The sequence below is a fragment of the Anopheles gambiae genome, chromosome 2 (genome assembly GCF_943734735.2).
Source record: "Anopheles gambiae chromosome 2, idAnoGambNW_F1_1, whole genome shotgun sequence".
Classification (NCBI taxonomy): Eukaryota; Metazoa; Arthropoda; class Insecta; order Diptera; family Culicidae; genus Anopheles; species Anopheles gambiae.
Window position 1 is genome coordinate 60,244,262 of NC_064601.1, and position 24,335 is coordinate 60,268,596.

The window sequence follows — 24,335 nt, forward strand, 5'->3', positions numbered from 1 at the left end:
TGTTGTGAGGAGTATAATGATGTAAGGTCTACCCTTTAAGTGGCAGTGGAGGCAGCCGAAAAACAAAAAAAAAAAACATTCCTATAAGGGATATATTAGCTAGCAGAGACCTCGAATACATGAGGATTTTATACATTTGGCCAGATAACCGCGTAAAATTAGACCCTTTTTCCATTCTTTGCCACATCCCTTCCATCGTGACATTCCAGGGTGTCAGCTGTGGGCACGGCTGGTGTTGGAACGACGAGTGTTTTTACTCTTACGTCGCGATACCAAGAATGGATTCGGTTGATTGTCTGGAATGTCATGATACTAGGTGTTTTTCTCATGTACGTAAATGTTTGTATGACACTTAACATCAAACCGGAGGCAGAAGACCTTCCCTCGAACAACGTTCTTGGGAAGGAGGATCCAGACAGTCGGACGAACGTTATCTGCCAAAAGAAGTAGCACATGGAAACAGCAATAGTTGAACAACAATGAACAACGAAGACGACCATTCTCTACGAACGTAGAAGGCTTTGACAACTCATAACATTGGGATCATCAAGGACAGCTAATAACCGAGTAAGTCCCCGATAAGGCTGTACCACAGGAGGATACTCCTTTGGAAATACACTTCGACATAAGTCGACAATACGGCCGGGCCGTAATAACTAAGCAAATAAATAAATAAATGTATGAAAAGTTTCAGCAAGTTTATATCCAACTGTTTGCAATTGGCTCCGGAATCAACTCTGGAAAATCGTCTTCGGAAGCGGAATCGGCTGCGGAATCGGAATCGGCTCCGGAATCTCCATGAGAATGGATCGTTTTAAAGTATATTTGGATCTTTTGTGGTTTATTAAAAAGAGGACGAATAATCAATCAATTCGGGCAAAAACCGTGGGATCATTCTGACAGTTAGATGAAAAAGCAGTCATCGTTTAATTGCAGCATGCTTTGTTTAGTTGATGTGCAATATTCTAGATGCATTTTCGTTCTTTTTTACAACATTGGTAAAATTAAATTGATCTCCATAGCAATCGGAGCCCAAATAACCCAAATAAATCTAGAGCTCCAAGGAATTAGAGTACAGGTGCGTTATGCTACAATCTCCCATATGTCGATTTTTGATGTATTGATGTAAATTTGATAATGAAATTAGTAATGTAAATTCATTTCTTTATTAAATAAATTTTACCCCAATAAATCTACTTTTTCTGTTTTTTAATTACTATCTTCTTAATCTAACGTATTAAAACTATACAAACAGTTTGGGTTTGTTTTGTTATGTGTTACATTTATAGTCGTTTCGACATTCTTTCTTCAACTAAACCTTATTGATTCGAAATACCTCATTCTGGTCTGTAATTATGTTGAATAAACATCATTTCTTTTAATTTTTGTGATGTTATGCGGCTGCGCTTTTCCGTTAAAATTTGGCCCGCTTTTGAAAAAATACGTTCACATGGAACTGAAGAGGCTGGAATTGATAAATATTGTTTCACAAACTTATGCAAGGTAGGATATACTTCACCACGAGTGTGCCACCAATGTAGAGGATCGTCTTTGATTTTAATTTTTTTATCCGATATATATCTATCAAGTTCAGAAACGGCAGATATTCTTGGATTAAAATTGTTAACGGGTGTTTGCTCTTGGAATTTGAACACTTCCCAAACATCATCATTTTCAAATGTTTCTTGTTGTGAACCTTCATCTGAGTCATTTGCTTCCGATTGTAAAGGAATTAATTTGCTAACTAAATTATCGTAGCAAAATTCATATCGAGCAACGTCTCCTAAAAACCTACTTTTTTGAATCGTGGATCTAGGATTATAGCGCTATTGATAATTTCTGAATGAAACATACATTCAAACTTTTCCTTAATACCTCGTACCATTTCTTTGCATAGTTTAGAAACTTCCTTACACATGCTTTCATTTTCCATTTTTTCTGAAATTTTTTTTAACAACGATCTTATAAGAGCACCCATTGTTGAAAGTGTGACTATTTTTTCACCTATAATTTCAATAGTGACTGCATTAACAAGTTCGAGAACACTTGTCGCTTGTTCGATTACGGTCCAATCACGTTCTTCTAATTTTGATTTAATGTTAATTGACGCCACACAGGAAACTAACGGAATTCTGTTATTTTTTTATCTTTTCAACATTTCGTAAGTTGAATTCCAGCGAATTGGACAATCTTGTTTTAATTTCTGTTGGGCATAGTTTAATTTGGTTTGCATTTCAAACAATTTATAATTAGCACTCCTTTTAAAAAACATCACAACACGCTTCGCTTCTTCAACTGTGTTTGTAATAGACGCTTTTATTGCGTTTTTTACCACCAAATTCAATGTATGAGCACTGCATGGCAAATGTGGTAAGTTCAAACTATCGGCAGTAGCTACCATGTTGGCCGCGTTGTCAGTCACCAAAATGAATATTTTTTTTCTATATCAAATCTTTGGATAATCGATCGGATCCAACTGGCTAAATTTGGTGATGTGTGACTTTCCGATACCTCTCCGCATTCTAATAAATATGAACAAGACAAGCTATCTTTAGTATTATAGTGTGCTGTCAATGCACAATAACTTGTGTTGATTATGCTTGTCCAGGCATCAGCCGTTAACGCAATTGTTTCGGCATCTATTAGATTTTTTTAACATTGTTAACTGCCTCAGCATAAAGTCTAGGTAAAGCAGCGTTCGAAATAGTCTTTCTACACGGCATCTGATAATTAGGGTTCAGAGCTTCAACAAATTGTTTGAAATGATAATCTTCAACTATCGAAAACGGATAGTATTCTGTAAAAATCATTAGGAGTAAAAGAGAATCTAGCTTTTCTTTGCTTTTGGAGCACAGAGGCTTAATTGACCGAAAGTAGTTGCTTACAGTATTAGAAGTGCTAATCGGTTGTGGTGTTTCTTCTGTGATCGGTTCTTCTGCAGATGATGTGCACGGTTGTTGTGTTCTAGGTTGTGGAACAGTTGGGTGTTTGCGATCTATGTGTCTTTTAACCGTCCAAATAGACATACAGCGAAAACGTCGCGCGCGACGACGTCGCGCTCGAAAAAAAGTAGCTCAATTTTGCAAACAGAGCTACTCATCGCGCGCGACAATTTTGGTTCGTCCTAAATAATCGAATTATCTAGTTTTTTTGCCAGATTAAGCCAGATTAATGCCAAACGCAACGTTGGTTGACTGAGTCAAATGAGCTACTTTGATCTACACCGAGTGAAATTTTGAGCTATTTTTCGTCGCGCGCGACGTTGTCGCTCTATGTCTATTTGGACGGTAACCGTGCAGTTAGACATACAGCGACAACGTCGCGCGCGACGAAAAATAGCTCTAAATTTCACTTTGTGTAGATCAAAGTAGCTCATTTGACTCAGTCAACCAACTTGTTTTATATTTGAAAACACACAAAAATAGGTTGAAATGTGTTCAAATCTAATTTTTTGTGTTTGGCATTAATCTGGCTTGTAAAAAAACTAGATAATTCGATTATTTCGGATGAAGCAAAATTGTCACGCGCGACGAGTAGCTCTGTTTGCAAAATTTAGCTACTTTTTTTCGCGCGCGACGTTTTCGCTGTATGTCTATTTGGACGGTAAGATTTGAAGTTGATCCATTGTTCCAGCTTATGACGCATTGACAATAGCGGCACTTTGCTCCTCCGTCGCATTTTGAGAAGTGTTGCCATATATCACTAAGCGAAAGGCCACGGGAGTGACAAAATGCTGACAAATTTTTCAAAATGTGAGCTTTTGTCACTTTTTTTAGCTTTTGTCAAAATTTTGTGACCTGGAGCAGCCAGGAAAAAAAGTTGACAAAATTTGACGTTCGTGTAAAAGCGTAAACAAACAGCTATTTGGCGCAGTTGTGAACCATTGTTATGATAATAATGCTAAAATGCATGATTCTAATTGATTTATGTACCTAGTTAGTGCTTCTTAAACAAAATATCGATGATATTCAGATGTTGGAGCTTTTTGTCGCTCTTGTGTATGTTTTTGGTGCGGCCACGAGAAAAGCTCTTTTTTGCAGTTGACAAGCAATTTTGACAAAGTTGAAAAATTTTTCAACATTTTTTCAGCTCCGTTGCCACGCGCTAACTCGTTGGTGCCATTATATGAGGTAACGATGAATTCCTGGAATTAGGATGTATTGTTCAACACTCTTTAATATTGGTAACCTTTCCTAAACACGAACAAACATGCAAACACGAGGCAATGAAAACTTACCTAACAATCGATGAGGAAATAAAATGCTTTTCTTTGTAGCTTTGCTTGACCACGGATCACTTTATTGGTTTTATATGGTTAAAATAATTAAATGTTAAAATTTTCTCAGCTTTGCGACAAACTGGCAGCACTGCCAGCCTGGTAGCCTGGCAGTTGCAATCTGGTACGTAAAAGGCCATAGTGAAATTTGCTATGTCATCTGTGGTCAAATTTGGCGAGGAACACATTTCATTCCCAGATTTGACATCAATACAGTTTTAATTTTAAAACCTAAAATGTTTGCTCAGGACATTTAGTAAAAGAATCAGTTTATCAAGATTTCTCTAAAGAAAACACAACCAATTTATAACCCTCAACCGATGGTGCATTTCATTAACCAGTTTTTGACCACACACAAGTATGTAGAAAATTCACTGTAAATTTTCATCTTGACAGAACCTGTGTCGTCTCACTGGCGCATTCCCAAGCGAGTGAAAAAGTCACTTTTCGGCTGTGTTTTCGATTGATATTTCGTGCACGATTTGACAAACGAAATAGTGTACGAGATTCAGACTTTTTTCGGCACATACCCAAACGAGTGAAAATGTCACTTTTCGGCTGTTTTTTCGATTGATATTTCGTGCACGATTTGACAAACGAAACAGTGTACGAGATTCAGACTTTTTTCGGCACATAACCACAACAGCGTGCAATGGCATATTTGCTATCTTCATTGCACGTCTAGCGTTACACATTTTGAGGTTAAATAGTTTTTAAATTGTTGGTATTTATATGAATGATACGATACGAAAGAACACAACTGATGCAAACTAAACGTAATACACAAAAAAAAATACACATAACCTGCTTCAACGCTTGGCTTGGAGAGCGAAATGTTACGAATGGAAGAACCACACATACAATAATATATTGCTTGTCAAATTATGAGAGTGTATGAGTTATCGTCCGAAAATTTCCGCTTGGGTTGTTTCGTATTACCAGAATTGGCAAGACATCGTGGTGTGAATAGCAGCTAGCAGTTTGTGAAAAAAAAGTACTACATTTTAACCATATAAAACCAATAAAGTGATCCGTGGTCAAACAAAGCTAGAAAGTAAAGCATTTTATTTCCTCATCGATTGTTAGGTAAGTTTTCATTGCCTCGTGTTTGCATGTTTGTTCGTGTTTAGGAAAGGTTACCAATATTAAAGAGTGTTGAACAATACATCCTAATTCCAGGAATTCATCGTTACCTCATATAATGGCACCAACGAGTGATATATGGCAACACTTCTCAAAATGCGACGGAGGAGCCGTTATTGTCAATGCGTCATAAGCTGGAACAATGGATCAACTTCAAATCTTAAACGACACATAGATCGCAAACACCCAACTGTTCCACAACCTAGAACACAACAACCGTGCACATCATCTGCAGAAGAACCGATCACAGAAGAAACACCACAACCGATTAGCACTTCTAATACTGTAAGCAACTACTTTCGGTCAATTAAGCCTCTATGCTCCAAAAGCAAAGAAAAGCTAGATTCTCTTTTACTCCTAATGATTTTTACAGAATACTATCCGTTTTCGATAGTTGAAGATTATCATTTCAAACAATTTGTTGAAGCTCTGAACCCTAATTATCAGATGCCGTGTAGAAAGACTATTTCGAACGCTGCTTTACCTAGACTTTATGCTGAGGCAGTTAACAATGTTAAAAAAAATCTAATAGATGCCGAAACAATTGCGTTAACGGCTGATGCCTTAACAAGCATAATCAACACAAGTTATTGTGCATTGACAGCACACTGTATTACTAAAGATAGCTTGTCTTGTTCATATTTATTAGAATGCGGAGAGGTATCGGAAAGTCACACAGCACCAAATTTAGCCAGTTGGATCCGATCGATTATCCAAAGATTTGATATAGAAAAAAAATATTCATTTTGGTGACTGACAACGCGGCCAACATGGTAGCTACTGCCGATAGTTTGAACTTACCACATTTGCCATGCAGTGCTCATACGTTGAATTATTATTATTATTATTTATTAATCTTCAACGGGCCATATGGCCTAATTAAGATGTAACAGTTCAATAAAAAAAAAGAAAAAATACATAGCAAAAACAAGATTTGCATCGCAATTCACTGCGGCCACGGCAAAAGCCGGAGACGTTCCTTGAAGCACTGAGTTGAGATGTCGAAGTCGAAGCAATCCGAGACAGTGTTGAAGACAGCCGACATGCGGAACATAGGGTCTGACCGACCAGCACTGGAACGGGGTTGAGCGAGCCGTAGAGTTTCTCTAGACCTAAGTGTTCGGGATGGTGCATAGATATCGACTCGATGCAACAATGGCGATGAGTCGATAGAGCCATTTAGCAATCCAGCAATGAAAGAACACTGTGCATTGCGTCTTCTAACCGAAAGAGGTTCAAGGCCTAGAAGACGGCACCGCGCAGCATACGGAGGAAGATTATTACGATCCTGCCAGGGAAGTAGGCGTAGGGCATATCTCGTGAGCTTACGTTGAATCGCCTCAAGTCGAGCAATTGAAGAAGCGGTAGTTGGGCTCCAGACTACGCACGAATATTCCAGAACCGAACGAACGATACAGTTGTAGACAGCTTTGATGCACATGGGGTTGCGGAATTCATTAGTTGTCCGGATAACCACGCCAAGTAATTGTTTTCCTCTGGCTACAACGTCATCGATATGCTGTTTAAAGTTCAAACTAGAGTCAAGCAGAACGCCCAGGTCTTTGGCATGATTCTGTCGATTAACTGCAGTGCCGTCCATGAAGTAGGTCCCAGTCACTGGGCTCCTGCATCGACTAAAAGACACACAGTAGCATTTCTCGATGCAGATAGTCAGTCCATTACGCTTGCACCACGAACAGAAAATTTCGATGCAGTCTTGCAGGAATGTACAATCACCTGTGTTGTTAACAGGCGCAAAAATTTTTGCGTCGTCGGCAAACAGACTGATACTGTCGGGAGGTAAAGCGAGGGTAACATCGTTGATAAACAATATGAAGAGAAGCGGGCCAATGTTGCTTCCTTGTGGCACACCCGAGCTGCTGACTATTTCTTTGGACATGTGCTTATCAATTTTCACGATGTATGTGCGATTAATTAGGTAAGACTTAAGCCACTGTACGAGCGAGCTGGGAACTCCTAGTTTATCGAGTTTAGCGAGAAGAATTACGTGCGGAAGAGAGTCGAATGCTGCTTTTAGATCTGTATAAATTGCATCGACTTGAGCTCCGGCATCAATTTGACTAGTGCAATAGGTTACAAATTCAACCAGGTTCGTGGTAGTCGACTTTTTTGGCACGAATCCATGTTGATACGGACTTAGGTAGCTGCGGCATGCATGTAGCAGATTTTTGTATATCACTAGTTCGAACACCTTGGCAATGGCACACAAGGATGTAATACCCCGGTAGTTGATGGCATCTGTCCTGTCGCCCTTTTTGTAAATAGGAACCATCCAAGATTTCCTCCATGCTTTGGGAAAGTAGCGATTGGCTAGCGATGCATTGAACAATTTTGCAAGGATAGGTGCTACTGTCGTTTGACAGCGTTTCAGCACGGTAGAAGGAATTCCGTCGGGTCCGGGAGCGAAGGAAGGCTTTAGTTGCGCTAGGGCAGATAAAACGATCTCACTGTCGATGAAAGGAGTGCTCATGTTAATTGCTCCAGCCGGAGTGTTGACGAGAGCAGCATCAATGGTATCGGTATCATTCATGGCCGGTGAAAAGCAATCTGCGAAGCGATCCGCGAAGAGATTGCACATTTCATTAGTGTTGGCACTTGTTGCTCCTTTGTACGTAATGGATTTCGGTGTATGCGTGGATTTTGTTTTGCTGTTGTAGAAGCGCCAAAACGAGTCAGGCCACCTGCAAAGGTTACGTTGAATTTTACTCAAATATCTGCGATATCGAAATCTGTTATAGCTGCAGTATAAAGAGTGCGTGTCAAAGTAGAAAGAGCGAGATCTTTGGCAGCGGCGCGTTTGGTAGTGACGATAAGCAGCTCTTTTTACACGTTTGAGTCGTTTTAGTGTGCGGTCCGCCCAGGGGGGGTTAGGTTTAGGACGCTGAACTGGGACGCATACAACAAAGGCTTGCAGCATGAAGGACGAGAATGAACATACTGCTTCGTCAAGTGAAATAAAATTGGAACAATGAAAGCTATTGTTAAACATTGATATCATGTCGTTCAGTTTCACATAGTCAGCTTTAGCAAAGTTATAACGATAAAATGCGGTTGTCGTCGAGTTTTGTCGAGTCGTCGAATTGCGTCGGGTCGACGAGTTAATACGTATATTGAAGTCTAACGCCGGATGGTAGGAGTCAAGAGGTACAAGCGGAACAACACTTGGAAAGACAGGCGAACACAATTTAGCTGCAGCATTGTTAGCGTAGAGCAGGTCAAGCATGCGTCCGTGCGAATTATTGATGTGATTAAGTTGCACTAATCCGTTAAATTTAAATCCATCCACAAAGGTGTTGTTGGCCAGTGAGCGTGCAGTTGGTTCATAGTGCGTGATTGATGAGTATGCTGGCGAGGACGAAGGATCAGCTGTGGACCAGCTTATGCTAGGCTGATTGAAATCGCCAATAACAAACAGCAGATCCGAAGGCTTCAGTGTGAGAGTGAAGCTGCTGATACAATCATGTAGAGAGCGAAGAGTCGATATCTCGGAGCTAAGCTGCGGTGGAATGTATACTACGATGACGTACAGATGTGCGTTATTACAGGCGACGCGCACACAAATATACTCGAGAGAACGATCACGGGAAGGTAATTCTATCGACTCGTATGCGTTAGAAACGGCTAGCAAAACACCACCACCGCGAGAGCTAGAGCCGCTGAGAGAGCGATCACAGCGGTAAACAGAGAAGTTGTTGTTGAAGAGAAGAGCAGATGGAATGTTGTCAACAAGCCAAGTTTCCGTGAGTGCGATGAGATCGAAGTCTGCCTCCGATACAGCTAAGTGAAATTCTTTTGTTTTAGTACGCAAACCTCTAACGTTTTGATAATAGCAGCTTAAATACTCAGCGGTAGCGTTGTCATTGTGGCGGTTGGATAAAGCGGGTAAACGGTAAGTCAATTGAGCTGCGTTGTCAGAGCATGAGGCTTGGCGTGTTTGTTGCGTGCAATGAGCGGAACTTCGTCTAGTTGAGAAAAAAGCGATCGATTGTAGACTGGTGTAGGTGCGGAGATGAAGCACGGTGGTTTTGGGGCGGTCCAGAAACAAGTGTTGAGTTGGGTGCTTCCAAGGTATCATTCACCGGGGGGTGACACTGTTGTGATGATGTTGTTTCAGGATCAGGTGGAGTAGACGTGCGTGCGGCTAAACGGTGAGTCGTTGTTGGTGTGCGTGTGGTGTAGCGGTGTTCAGTACTAGTAGCTGGTGTGCGTGAAGTAAAGCGGTTTCGGGTGGCTATAGGAGATGAGGTTTGGTGGTCGTGTTGACGGGATTGAAAAAACTCACGTACACCGATACCGACGGGCCAGGTGGATGGTGTGAGTGCCGCATCTCGAAGGATAGCCGGGACCCTCACTTTGAATGAAAGCCAATTCATGCTGTCCACACTAACCCCTCTTCTCAGCAGGCAATACGCTATAACGTCATCGGTGGCTAAGCGACGCTTTACAGAAGCGACCACTTGTTCCACAGTGACGGCCGTTGATAAGCGGGATAGGCGGATCCAGATCCTATCTGTGAATGGCTCACGAGGTGCAGCTTGAAGCGGTGATGATAACGGATCGGTTCCCACCAGTTCATGCGGTTGTGTAGGTGCCGGCTGGACGGCAATCGTGGTGTTGGTGTATGCGTTTGGCGATGACGCGGCACAAAGGATGTTGCCGCGACTGTTTACAATTTTGTTTACACCAGGAGATGCCGAATCCTCGATTATACGCCTCCGCTTTCTACCAGTAGCTGGTCGAGGATCAGAGTTCCGATTGTGAGGCGTGGATGCAGTTTGAAGGAGGGTAAAACCACTGGGAACTTCGGCGACAATAGGCTCAACGAGCTTGCCAATAGCTGCTACAGCTGAGTTGAGGGCGGCTTGGAAACCGACCTGGGCGCCTATTTCTTTTACCGAACGGCAGCGCGGATTTTTAAGCATGTTAGTGCAGCCAATGCAACTCCAGTGCAGGTCGACATTGGACAATACTGCGTCAATCAGCTCGGGGGGCAATTTGCAACAGCCGCGGTGGAACGTAGCGTCACAATATGCACAACTGATGATGCAGCCGGTGGCCTCTAGCGGTTCAGCACACGAGAAGCAAATAGCCGCCATCGCGAAATCACGCGTAATCACAGCACAACACTGCTAAGCCGAGCAGGAAAAAACAGCAGGAAACCACAGTTGTGATGCAACTAAACAATTCGCCAAGACGAAGCGATGATGTTAAACAGTTTAATAGTCCGTAGAAAAGGCAACAATGCGATGCGACGCAGAAAACACAAGAGAATGATTGAAAAATCACGGAGCGCGACGGAAATGCGGCCGAACAATTAAACGTCAAACGTCAAACTGGTGGTCAAACGAATTTGGTGGTAAAAAACGCAATAAAAGCGTCTATTACAAACACAGTTGAAGAAGCGAAGCGTGTTGTGATGTTTTTTAAAAGGAGTGCTAAAGCAACTTATAAATTGTTTGAAATGCAAACCAAATTAAACTATGCCCAACAGAAATTAAAACAAGATTGTCCAATTCGCTGGAATTCAACTTACGAAATGTTGAAAAGATAAAAAAATAACAGAATTCCGTTAGTTTCCTGTGTGGCGTCAGTTAACATTAAATCAAAATTAGAAGAACGTGATTGGACCGTAATCGAACAAGCGACAAGTGTTCTCGAACTTGTTAATGCAGTCACTATTGAAATTATAGGTGAAAAAATAGTCACACTTTCAACAATGGGTGCTCTTATAAGATCGTTGTTAAAAAAAATTTCAGAAAAAATGGAAAATGAAAGCATGTGTAAGGCAGTTTCTAAACTATACAAAGAAATGGTACGAGGTATTAAGGAAAAGTTTGAATGTATGTTTGATTCAGAAATTATCAATAGCGCTATAATCCTAGATCCACGATTCAAAAAAGTAGGTTTTTAGGAGACGTTGCTCGATATGAATTTTGCTACGATAATTTAGTTAGCAAATTAATTCCTTTGCAATCGGAAGCAAATGACTCAGATGAAGGTTCACTACAAGAAACATTTGAAAATGATGATGTTTGGGAAGTGTTCAAATTCCAAGAGCAAACACCCGTTAACAATTTTAATCCAAGAATATCTGCCGTTTCTGAACTTGATAGATATTTATCGGATAAAAAAATTAAAATCAAAGACGATCCTCTACATTGGTGGCACACTCGTGGTGAAGTATATCCTACCTTGCATAAGTTTGTGAAACAATATTTATCAATTCCAGCCTCTTCAGTTCCATGTGAACGTATTTTTTCAAAAGCGGGCCAAATTTTAACGGAAAAGCGCAGCCGCATAACATCACAAAAATTAAAAGAAATGATGTTTATTCAACATAATTACAGACCAGAATGAGGTATTTCGAATCAATAAGGTTTAGTTGAAGAAAGAATGTCGAAACGACTATAAATGTAACACATAACAAAACAAACCCAAACTGTTTGTATAGTTTTAATACGTTAGATTAAGAAGATAGTAATTAAAAAACAGAAAAAGTAGATTTATTGGGGTAAAATTTATTTAATAAAGAAATGAATTTACATTACGAATTTCATTATCAAATTTACATCAATACATCAAAAATCGACATATGGGAGATTGTAGCATAACGCACCTGTACTCTAATTCCTTGGAGCTCTAGATTTATTTGGGTTATTTGGGCTCCGATTGCTATGGAGATCAATTTAATTTTACCAATGTTGTAAAAAAGAACGAAAATGCATCTAGACTATTGCACATCAACTAAACAAAGCATGCTGCAATTAAACGATGACTGCTTTTTCATCTAACTGTCAGAATGATCCCACGGTTTTTGCCCGAATTGATTGATTATTCGTCCTCTTTTTAATAAACCACAAAAGATCCAAATATACTTTAAAACGATCCATTCTCATGGAGATTCCGGAGCCGATTCCGATTCCGCAGCCGATTCCGCTTCCGAAGACGATTTTGCTTCCAGAGTTGATTCCGGAGCCGATTTCAGAGTAGATTTCGGAGCCAATTCTGAATCCGATTCCGGAGCCGACTCCGATTCCGGAACCGATTTCTATTCTGGAACCGACTCCAATTCCGGAAACGATTCTATTTCGGAGCCGACTCTGATTCCGGAACAGATTTCTATTTCGGAGCCGATTCCGGAGCCGTTTCCGGAGCCGATTCCGGAGCCGATTCCGGAGCCGATTCCGATTCCGGAGCCGATTCCGATTCCGGAGCCGATTCCGATTCCGGAGCCGATTCCGATTCCGGAGCCAATTCCGGAGCCGATTCCGGAGCCAATTCCGAAGCCGATTCCGAAGCCGATTCCGATTCTGGAGCCGAATTCGATTCCGGAGCCGATTCCGATTCCGGAGCCGATTCCGGAGCCGATTCCGATTCCGGAGCTGACTCGAATGCCGGAGCCGATTCCGATTCCGGAGCCGATTCCGATTGCGGAGCCGATTCCGGAGCCGATTCCGAAAACTGATTCCGTACCTACTAAGTGGAATCGATTCCACAAAATTTCGGAGCTAGTCAGAATCGATTCCGACCAAAACTTCATTTTTCTCATCACTTTTTTGGTATGCGTTGAACTGTGGTCTGTTATTGAGACTCGCACCTCTATAGCCCTGATTTCGTTGGAATCTCTGGCTTTGATACTGGCCGTTATTTTGTTACTGGTCGCTTTGGAAATTTCCTCAAAAATTTCCGCGATAATTTTCTCTAAAATTTTCTCTATTATTATTTCCTTAATAGTTGAAGTATTGTGGCCTTGCGTAGAGCATCTGCGCCGGTGTGTAATATTTTTGCTTCATTGTTTCTTGATTTATTTATTAAAGAGCGAATGCTTCTTCCAAGGGTGACTTTGCAATTTTTGCGTCACGTAACCCAAAACGTTCAGCAACTCGGTCGATGTAACTCTCTACTGAAATACTATAATTTCCATTGACCATAGACCTAAAAAATAGTTTAGGTCTCCTAGATCCGTCGTTTCAACTTCCTTTTTCAAATAATAATAACTTTCCCCTATATGAGCTTCTTTCTCACTTCCGACAAGAATATCATCGACGTACACTAAGAAGTAGATTCGATCGGGCTAACATCTTTTGTTTATAAGCAGTGATCCACACTACTTTGCACAAACTGCATTCCAACAAGAACGTCATGTAATCGATGATTCCAGCACCGGGCGGATTGCTTCAGCCTGTAAATGCTCCTCCTAAGACTGCATACTAGCTTTTCTACTCCTTCCTTCTCATAGCCAACAGGTTGTTTCATATATAGCTCCTCTTCGAGATTACCATACAGGTATGCAGTCTCTTGCGGCTCCCGGTAAACTAATTTAGGAATTTTTAAAACATTTAACTTTATTGTATAGCGCTTGGTTTAAAACACGCCCGACTTGTTTGGCGTTCACCGATCAAGAGAGCGATCAAATCCGCCCGGATAATCGTGCTTCCTGTTCCTCTCTTCCGCTAACGACCTGCTACTTTACGCTTTTAAAATCGCAAGCCGAGTTCGTTCGAGTTATCCTAACACAGTCTTCACATTGAAGTGCTTCGGAATCAGCTTTTTAATGCTTACAATGGCTAATAAAGTCCTCGGGATTGTCTGCTTCATAACGGGGGTAAAAACTTCATTATAATCTTCCCCATACTTTTGACTAAATCACTGTGCCATCAGCCGCGCTTTGTATTGCAAAATATTGCCAGCTGCGTTTCACTTCCGTTTGTAAACTCATTTTCTACCAACTGGTTTACGGCCTGCGGGTAGATTCACCAAATTCCATGTATCATTTGTTGCATGAGATTTCAGCTTATCGGCCATGGCTTTCTTCCATTCAAAACTGTACTTACAGTTTAGCGCTACTTGTATGTTTCTAGGTTCCTTCTTCTCCTCTTTGGCGATTCAAGCTTCCTCAATCAACCGCTTGGGAGGAACACCCTTATTAGGTCGCAATGATCGTTGAGGAATTTCGTCTAATTGAAGTTTGTAAAGAATGCCTGGCATCATGGCAGCTGACAACCACCGAGTGACGCAACTTACTCTCTGACAGCTTACCGCGTTTTGAATTGTAAAACAACAAGCCGAAGCGGTGTGTGAGTGTGTGTTCACTAGGAGATCGAGAACAGAGCACATGCAGAAAGTTAATCGCAAATAAAACTTAGTAAAAACCCACCGAACAGTGCCGAGTTAGATTTGGTATAATTTTTGCTTATTTCATTTAACATTTTTAGTCCTTCAAATCCGGATATCGTTTGTAAATCGTGATCTATGGTGATCTTTTGTGAACATTCGTACGCCTTTGTGAACAGTCGAGCATTATCGTATGCGTTGCTCATAGGTGTTCCTTTCGTTGTATGCACCTTGTTCGTGTCGAGTTTTATCTTGTTGTTATTATCTATAAGCGAAAGGCCATGAGAGTAACAAAATGCTGACAAAATTTTCAAAACATGAGCTTTTGTCACTTTTTTGAGCTTCTGTCAAAATGTTGAAACCTGAAGCAGCCAGGAAATAAAGTTTACAAAAGTTGACAAAAGTGACAAAATTTGATGTTCGCGAAAAAGCGTAAACAAACAGCTATTTGGCGCAGTTGTGACCCATTCCTATGATAATAATGCAAAAATGCATGATTCTAATTGATTTATGTACCTATTTCATGCTTCTTAAACAAAATATCGATGATAGGGGACCTTTCCGTTTTAAGCTCGTAGGTTGAAATTTCAGCCTGTCAGCTGTATGCATTGTATAGCAGTTTTCGAGCAGCTATCTAAGTGGGTATAATATACAGGTGGGATTATCCCAAGGTATATGCATTTAAAAGGCTGATTTTTATCGCTTCTGCTTCTGAATGAAGATTTTAACAGTGTTTTGAGTGTTCGTCAAGCTTCCAGAAAGCCTGTTTTTGACAAGATGGGTGAAAACTTTTGTTCAAAGTGATATTCAAATTTGGTTATAAAAAACATGCTATGAGACCACCTGGACTACATACACTTTGATTCTAGATTCCACCACCTGATCTCTTTAATGCACCTTGGGGTAAATGTAAATAAACCTGTGTTTTCGAGCAGGTACTCGAATCTAATTCTAGCTTTTAGGCTAAAATTTTCTAGACTGAAAATTGCAGGCTAGTTTTTTGTGTGGTTTTGTATGGAGTGTTTACATGATTTCAGCCTCCAACTGTCAAACTCCATACAAAAAACTGGCTAGAATCGTAAAGGGCCCCATATTCAGATGTTGGAGCTTTTTGTCATTCTTGTGTATGTTTTTGGTGCGGCCACGAGAAAATCTCTTTTTTGCAGTTGACAAGCAATTTTTACAAAGTTGAAATTTTTTTCAACATTTTGTCACCTTCGTGGCCATGCGCTATATACCTTCGTGGGGCGCCGGTGGTAACCAGACATTACTGCGGTTCATAAGAAAACCTGATAAGGCAAAATGTCTGCTGTTGGCAGAAGCACTCGATCAAGTGGCCTCTCATCAGACGGCCGCCAAGCGTGAAGCGGAGAAAGAGATGAAGGCTATGCTTGCTGTATCACAGGCGGAGAACGCGCGTCTACATCAGGAGATGGCGGAGACGCGTTTCTTGCTCGCGAGGTGGTATCAAGAAGCTGAACGTCGGGAAGAGAAACATAGGGCTGACCATCAACGCGAGTACGAGTCGTTGAATGCGCTCTTGGCTCAAGCCATTGGCAAGAAGCAGGGACAAAAGCAGCAGCATCGGGATCAGCAACAAGGGATACGACAGTAGCAGGAGCCCGGTCCTTCCACGTCGTCCACTTCAACGCGCAGCACCAACGTGATGCATCTAAGACTCTGACGAGGATGATGAACAGGGCAGTTTCTCCGAGGTTGTTCGTCATAAATACCGCGGGCGGAGCACTGGTAAGCCACGCGCTCAGCAACAGGAACACCAGCAGCAGCAACAGCAGTCACAGGGACAGCAGCAGCAGCAGCATCAACAAAAGCGGACGCAGCGTCGGCCTAAGGTTGATTTCATTGAGGTAACCCCCCAAGAAAGTCATACCTGGGATAGCGTGTATCGCCTGATCCGACGAGTGATCCGCGAAGATCCGTTGCACAAGGCACTCGAAGATCACATCGGTATTGGAAACCGCACTCGAGCTGAACTGCTGAAAATAAAGGTCAGCAAATCTGCGGATTCTGGATTGGTGTTTGCCGAGGTGCGAGAAGTTATCGGTTCAGCGAGAGTGGCCCGTTTGGTAACGGAGATGGGCGAGGTAAACGTAAGCCATATTGACCCGCTTGTAGAGGAAGCGGAAGTGATTTCCGCACTGGACGGAGAGCTAGAAGTTAACGCTGGAGTGGTTACTAGTGATGGGTAAAGTTGGCAAAAATCCGGAGTCGACTCCGATCCGACTCCGATATATTTGGAATCGACTCCGGAAGGTAGGACCACGCTGCAATATCCGGAGTAGAGTTGGGCAAAACGCACAAAAAAGCGGAACTGGGTCCGGACGATTCCAACAAATTACGGACCTAGTTCCGAAGGGTAGGTTCAATCCGACAAGCCGGAACCGCCCGGAATCGTCCGGAATCGTCTGGAATCGTCGGAATCGCCCGGAATCGTCGGAATCGCCCGGAATCGTCCGGAATCGCTCGGAATCGCCCGGAATTGCCCGGAATCGCTCGGAATCGCCCGGAATCGCCTGGAATCGTCTGGAATCGTCGGAATTCCATTTCATTTCATGTCATTTATTCAGTACATAACCTAATACAAATAGATACAAACAGTAACACAAGATGCTAGCGTCCATATCGAACGATATTGAGGAACTCAGTGCGCGACATTCCTGGCTTAAATGTACGACAGACAGCATTGACATATGCGCGGCGGCCGGAACGTGAACTTGAATCGTCTGGAATCGTCGGAACAGTCGGAATCGATCGGAATCGGCTTTACTATTCACTACTATCGATTGACTACGATTCCGCACGATTCCGGACGATTCCAGTCGATTCCGGGCGATTCCAGCCAATTCCGGTCAATTCCGACTGTTCCGACGATTCCGGACGATTACGACGATTCCGCACGATTCCAGACGATTTCAGACGATTCCGGACGATTCCGGACGATTCCGACGATTCCGACGATTCCGGACGATTCCGACGATTCCGGACGATTCCGGACGATTCCGGTGGAACTAGCGATTTCTTCTCTCTGGAATCGGAATCGGTATCATACTTGCCGGAACCGGAACGGAACCGTGGGTGCGATCCGCGGAACCCATATCTAATCCGGAGTCGTTCGGAGTCGTCCGGAGTCGTCCGGAGTCGTTTGGAGTCGCCCGGAGTCGGAGTCGTCCGGAGTCGTTCGGAGTCGTCCGGAGTCCGAGTCCGAACGACTTCGACGACTCCGAACAACTCCAAACGACTCCGAACGACTCCGGACGACTCCGACTCCGGGCGACTCCGGAAGACTCCGAACGACTCCGAACGACTCGGGACGACTCCGGAAGACTTTGACTCCAGACTACTCCGGACAACTCCGGACGACTCCGAACGACTCCGACTCCGGGCGGATCTAGTGGTCCCATTTTGCCGGAGTCGGAATCGAACTAACAATAGTCGGAGTCGGATCGGAGTCGTGGGTGCGCTCCATACAGCACATCACTAGTGGTTACTATCAACATGTGGAGGCTTTCGGACGGATCCCAACTAGCACGGGTGCGCCTACCGGCCAAAAAGATTATAACCATCGACGGTAAGAAGGTAAAGCTGGGTGGGTGCATAAGCAACATCAAACGTGCACTACCCACTCCCGTAGAACGGCTACGGTGTCTTGAATTGGGACACATTTCTCGCGATTGTCGTTCAACAGTCGACCGACAAAACACGTGCATAAGGTGCGGGACCGAGGGCCATAAGGCTAAATCCTGCAAGGCCGATATTAAATTTGCCGTATGCGGTGGTGAACATCGCGTTGGCCATAGCTTATGCGTCCGTCCAACATTGCGATGTTCCCTGTAATGCGAGTGTTGCAGGCGAATCTAGGAGACGGCCGTGATGCTCAAAATCTGGTGCTCCAGACCGCCCGTGAAGAACGGATTGATGTTGTCATGCTTTCTGAACTATACAGGCCCCAGAGAACAACGGAAGGTGGGCTTTTGACCCGTTGAAAAGCGTAGCAATAGTTACCACTGGCCAATATCCGACACAAAGGGTATGAACTAGTGATGTTTCGGGCCTGGTGGCAGCGGAGGTTGGAGGCATTATTTTCATCAGCTGCTACGCTGCTCCTCGCCTCAACGTCAATGAGTATGAGTGCTACCTGGAAGCTGTGGAGTTTGCAGCCTGTTCCCACGCAAAAGTTATCATCGCCAGCGATTTCAACGCATGGCACGAGGAATGAGGAAGCATTAGATCCAATGAGAGAGGAAGTCTGCTTCTCAACACTATCGAGCAGTTGGGTCTCCAAGTGCTAAATCGCGGTGTAACCCCTACATTTCAGAGCTATGATGAGATCAGATCAAGTGTCATCGACATCACCTTCGCGAGCTCGTTCATCACCCACAATGATACTTGGTTAGTGAGCCCTCTATATACGGCATTAGTCCACCGATATGTGTCCTATTCTGTTAGGCCAACAGCATCAGCATCATTCGGACAGCGAACACTGCCACAGCAAACAGGATTGCCACCAAACCATCAGCCTTCACAACAGGGCGATGATATACCACCATTTCGAAATCGCCTACAGCATGCCGGCAGAAAGTGGAAAACAACACAATTTTCCGCTGAAGCGTTCGTAGAGACACTTCGCTCACAACGATTCGATTATCCGTGTATAAAATATTCGACCGCATGTCCTCGGTGCGGAACAGTGTGTTCGAGAAATGTGCCGCAGATTCAGCATTGCTTACGATGAATTCAGGTATCATCAACGTTTTCAAGCATCATACCGCAGTCTTGGCTTTGGCTAAGACAGATTCGGGAAGGGGTCCCGTGGTCTTGAGATAAAGTGTGAAACCCTGTAAGCCGAGCAATTAGTGTCAGCAAGAGAACACAGTTCCAGGAGCTAATAAAAATTGCGGAGGAGAAGGAATTCGGCATTGGTTTTCAGTGGCAGTGGTCTCACCTCCGTGGCAATCGAAGGCCACCAGAGACGGAACGAGATAGACTGGAGCTTATCGTGTTCGACCTTTTCCCGATACGCCCATCCTTTGAGTGGCCCGAGACCTCTGATCCAGCAGAGACAGACACGTCATCGACCAGTCCTGTGACTCCGGTAAATGAGATCGAACTAAAAATCATAGTCAGCCGAATGAGTAACCGCAAAGCTCCCGGGCTTGACGGTATACCTAATGCCGCCGTGATGACCGCTATCATGGAGTTCTCGGAGGTCTTCAGAGCATTGTATCAGGACTGTCTCAACCGCGCCGTTTTCCCGGGGCAATGGAAGCGGCAGCGCTTGGTACTTCATCGGAGCCAGGGAATCCTCCGGGAGAGAGCGGTTCGTATCGCCCCCTGTGCATGCTTGATGCACTGGGGAAGGTACTCGAGCGCCTTATCTTAAACCGGCTGAATGAGCACCTAGAAGTTCCTGCTGAGCCGAAGCTTTCCGACTGGCAGTTTGGCTTCTGGAAAGGGCGCTCAACTATTACCGCAATTCAACAAGAGGTCGACGCAGGAAAGAGAGCGATTTCGTTTTGCCACACGAATCGGAGGGATGAACGCTTCCTATTAGTGGTCGCGCTGGATGTCCGCAATGCCTTTAATACTAATATAATTATATAAGTGGATTATAATGTATGACGGGGTACTAGACATGCAGTTTCCGTCCGGGACAGAAGTCGTCGGATACGCCAATGACTTGGTGCTGTTGGTCCCGTGTACGTCAACGGAAGCGGTGCAGGCAGCAGCGGAGGAGGCGGTTGCATAAGTACAGTAGTGGATGGCACTGCATTGTCTGGAACTTGCTCCGGCGAAAACAGAAACCGTGCTTATTGCCAGTGTAAAGCGCCCGCGACAAGTAATCATCCGCATTGGAGATGTAGAGGTACGATCGTCGCGCTTCATTCTGTCATGCATTATGCACCTTTATGCAATTCCGTGGCTAATACCGATTTCGTTGATGGGTTGCATAGTACCGGATTATTTCAGTTGAGTGGTATTGCAAATCAATCTGGGCGTCAATTGGATCTGGTCTTCGCAAACCTTGCCGCAACCAATATTTTGTGCGACTCAATCACACCTCTGCACTCTGTGAATGGTACTTCGGCTCTAGAGAACTTCCTCCCATACGTAACACACTGTAGTATTCCACTTCTCAGTGAGGACTTTCATCATCCTTCATTGGATATGATGATTTATTATCCCGTACAACTATCCCACACCACCAACAGTCACACTCGCAGTATAGTCAATAGAAATTTCTTCAAAACGAATGTGGAACGTATGAATGCCCTTATTGTGTCGTTTGACCGTAATTTTGACTGCTCCAACTTTTCCACTATCGACGAAGCCACCGATTGCTTTAGCGTTTTTATGCGCTCAGCGATTAATTCCTGCGTTCCTGTTGCTCAACGAAAGCCTGGCCCCGATTGGTCTAATGCATCTTTAAGACGGTTGAAAAAAATAAAATCAAAAGCCTACGCGGATTACAGTAGAACGAGATCATCGCTGCATAGGAGAATTTTTTTCGATGCACTGAACAATTATCGTCGACATAATCGTGTGCTCTACCGCTCCTTCATTCGCCGTACTGAAAGGCAGCTATTTTCTAAGCCGACACGGTTCTGGAGCTTCTGGAACAAACGGCGCAATATAAGAAGTATCCCTCCGTCAATGAGCTACAATGGCCAAACTAGTATCGATACATCCGATATTTGCAACACTCTCGCCAATCGTTTCGCTGATGCATTCACCCTTCCTGTTCACAATCCTAACACACTAGCAGAGGCCATCCGCAATACTCCATCGGATGCTATCGATTTTATTATACCCACAATTGACGAAGCATTAATTGCGCGCACACTCAACCATATAAAACCATCTACATCATCTGGACCTGACAATATTCCCGCATACATATTGAAGCACTGCCGTCAATCACTCGCACCCATTCTTGCCAAAATATTTAATGATTCCCTTATGCGTGGCACGTATCCTGAGTCCTGGAAACACGCGCGAATGATTCCTATCCATAAAAAAGGCAGTCGACTTCATGCTAGTAATTATCGTGGCATTGTATCCCTATGCGCTTGTGCAAAGGTGTTTGAGCTCATTCTATACAATCCGCTACTCACAGCAGTTCAAAACTATATGAGCCCTAGTCAGCATGGATTTCTCCCAAGGAGATCTTCCACCACAAATCTTGCTGAATTTGTTGGCTACTGCTTCGACAACATGGATCGTGGTACTCAAGTTGATGCAGTATATATCGACTTCAGGGCTGCGTTCGATAGTATTTCTCATGATATTCTACTTTCGAAGCTAAAAAAACTCGGTTTCCTCGACTGGCACATCACCTGGCTGCGTTCATATTTAACTGGTCGTTCGTACTACATAAGTATAGGATCTCATCGTTCTCACTCTTTCACCAGCTCCTCCGGTGTGCCTCAAGGGAGTAATTTGGGACCGCTACTCTTCCTCATCTATATAAATGATCTATCTTTCGTTTTACCGCCAGGCCAACACCTAATGTACGCCGACGATGTAAAAATATTCGCTCCAGTTAGAAACGACAGTGACTGTGTACGCCTTCAAACGATCCTTGAGAATCTGGATAGCTGGTGCAGCAGAAACGCTCTCCAAGTGTGTGCTGATAAATGCCAGTGTATATCATTCAGCAGAGCCCGTCACCCCATCACGTTTACATACACTATGCTCAACACGGCTTTGGCTCGCACGACATGTATCCGTGATCTGGGGGTGCTACTCGATCAGAAGATGTCATTTCGCCCTCACATTGATAGCGTTGTTGCGAAGGGAAATCAGCTACTTGGTTTAATTACGCGGACCTGTAGCGAGTTTACCGATCCCATGTGCGTCAAGTCGATCTTCTGTGCCATCGTAAGGTCGTGCCTGGAGTACTGCTGTCCGATCTGGTGCCCGCTTGGCGTTGGTGACATCAATCGCCTCGAAGCCATTCAACGGAGACTCACCAGGTACGCGGTTCGACTCCTTCCATGGCAATCCCACCACGCTCGGCCCACCTACCATCAGCGGTGTCTGCTTCTCGGACTTGAACCACTCTGCTCTCGACGTAAAAACGCCCAATGCCTTTTCATATTTCGGCTCCTTAACGGAGAGATCGATTCCCCGGCATTACTAGCCAGCATCAATTTGTTCGCTCCCTGTCGGATTCTTAGATCCAATTTCCATCTCCGTGTACCGCGTACCCGCAACAACCATAGCCAGGGACACCCTATTATACGTATGTCCCTCGAGTTCAATGAAGTGTTAGATTTGTTCGATTTTAGTATGTCTACTTCCACGTTCAAGGAGAAATTGCGTCTACGTCACATGTAATGTTTGCTTATAACTAGATGTTTAATTATATGCTCCTTAATTTAATTATAAGGTTGCCGATTAGACACGATGGTCCGTCGGTTTATATATGAAATAAATAAATAAATAAATAAATAAATTAAGTACCTCGGCGTGATGCTGCACGATCACGTCTCCTGGCTGCCACACGTTCGGAAGGTGACCGAGAAAGCGACTCGACAGCCAAGTCGAGGCTGTTAGCGCATGTGGTAGATTCGATACTGAGGTACGCGGCTCCCATATGGTCGGAGGCGCTCGAGACCAGGGAGTGTCGTCGGCTGCTGCAACGTGTCCAACGGAAGACAGCAATCAGGGTGGCACGAGCATTCCGTTCTAGGTACAAGACGGCCACCCTGCTCGTCGGTCTGACACCGATATGCCACCTGGTAAAAGAAGATGCCCGCGTGTACAACCGCATACATGCACCTGAACGAACGGAAACACGGGACGAGATTCGAAGGACGGAGCGTCAGCAGACCATCAGCAACTGGCAACAAGAATGGGACGATGATGCCACCAGCGTCGGAGCCAGGCGATACACGCGATGGGCCCATCGTGTGTTACCCAACATTGACGCCTGGCAATCACGGAAGCATGGAGACGTGTCGTTCCATCTAGCCCAAGTGCTCTCGGGACATGTTTTTTCCCGGAGTATTTGTGCATTAATTGCTTCACGTCGTTCCCGGACTGCCAGTGATGCGTTGGCGTCCCAGAGGATGCCGGGCACGTCCTCTTCGAATGTCCTCGATTTGCCTCATCCATCAAGAACTTCTCGGCAAGGGAGGGCCGGACCCAGTAACACCTGACACGCTGAAGGAGTACTTGCTGCGGGATGCGGACAGCTGGAGACGCGTATGCGAAGCCGCTCGTCGTATAACGGCTGAGCTTCAGCGGTGCTGGGACGAGGAAAGGGCTAACCGAGCAGAACAGGTGATAGTCGAACACGACGAAGACATCGTGAACATGGAGGCGCGTCGAACGGCAGCAGCAGCCGCGCGAAACAAACGACGCAACGATGCACGGAGAGCGACTAGAGCGCAACGCAGGGAAGAACGGAGCACCGGGCTTCGTCTAACTCCACCAGCGTTACCAACGACGGTCGATTTGTCTCACGGCGAGCTGCCGAGTTCGGCGAGGTATATACAGAGGCAGCGACAACAAACAGGACGGGGCCTACTTGCGCCTCTATGGAGATCCGGAGCAGCAATCCACAACGGATGACAGCAGCGAGAGCAGCCAAGACGAGGACGGTTATGGCAGAGTCCTCGCGCCTATTATAGACGGACTGTCTGATGTAATGTCAGTTGGTGGGCTCAGTGGTGCAGAAATGGCAGCAGCGGTCGCGGCAGATGTGGCTCCCCGCTAGCTTACTGCAACGGCGAAGCATCAATAGTGGCATAATGGA

At 44.3% G+C, this 24,335-nt stretch overlaps 1 protein-coding gene across 3 annotated transcripts in view; it reads left to right on the forward strand.

Annotated features, from left to right (window-relative positions):
* The window catches only part of LOC1274421 (uncharacterized), a 151,268-nt gene that overhangs the window by 40,031 nt on the left and 86,902 nt on the right, over nt 1–24,335 (forward strand). Inside the window, exons 1-2 of one of the 3 annotated variants that reach the window (XM_061641832.1) lie at nt 4,116–5,362; nt 5,456–5,704. The exons of the other annotated variants lie outside the window; for them this stretch is intronic. The gene's annotated coding sequence lies outside the window, so the exon portion shown is untranslated. Of the gene's footprint in view, nt 1–4,115; nt 5,363–5,455; nt 5,705–24,335 lie in introns of those variants that run through there. 3 annotated transcript variants of the gene reach the window in all.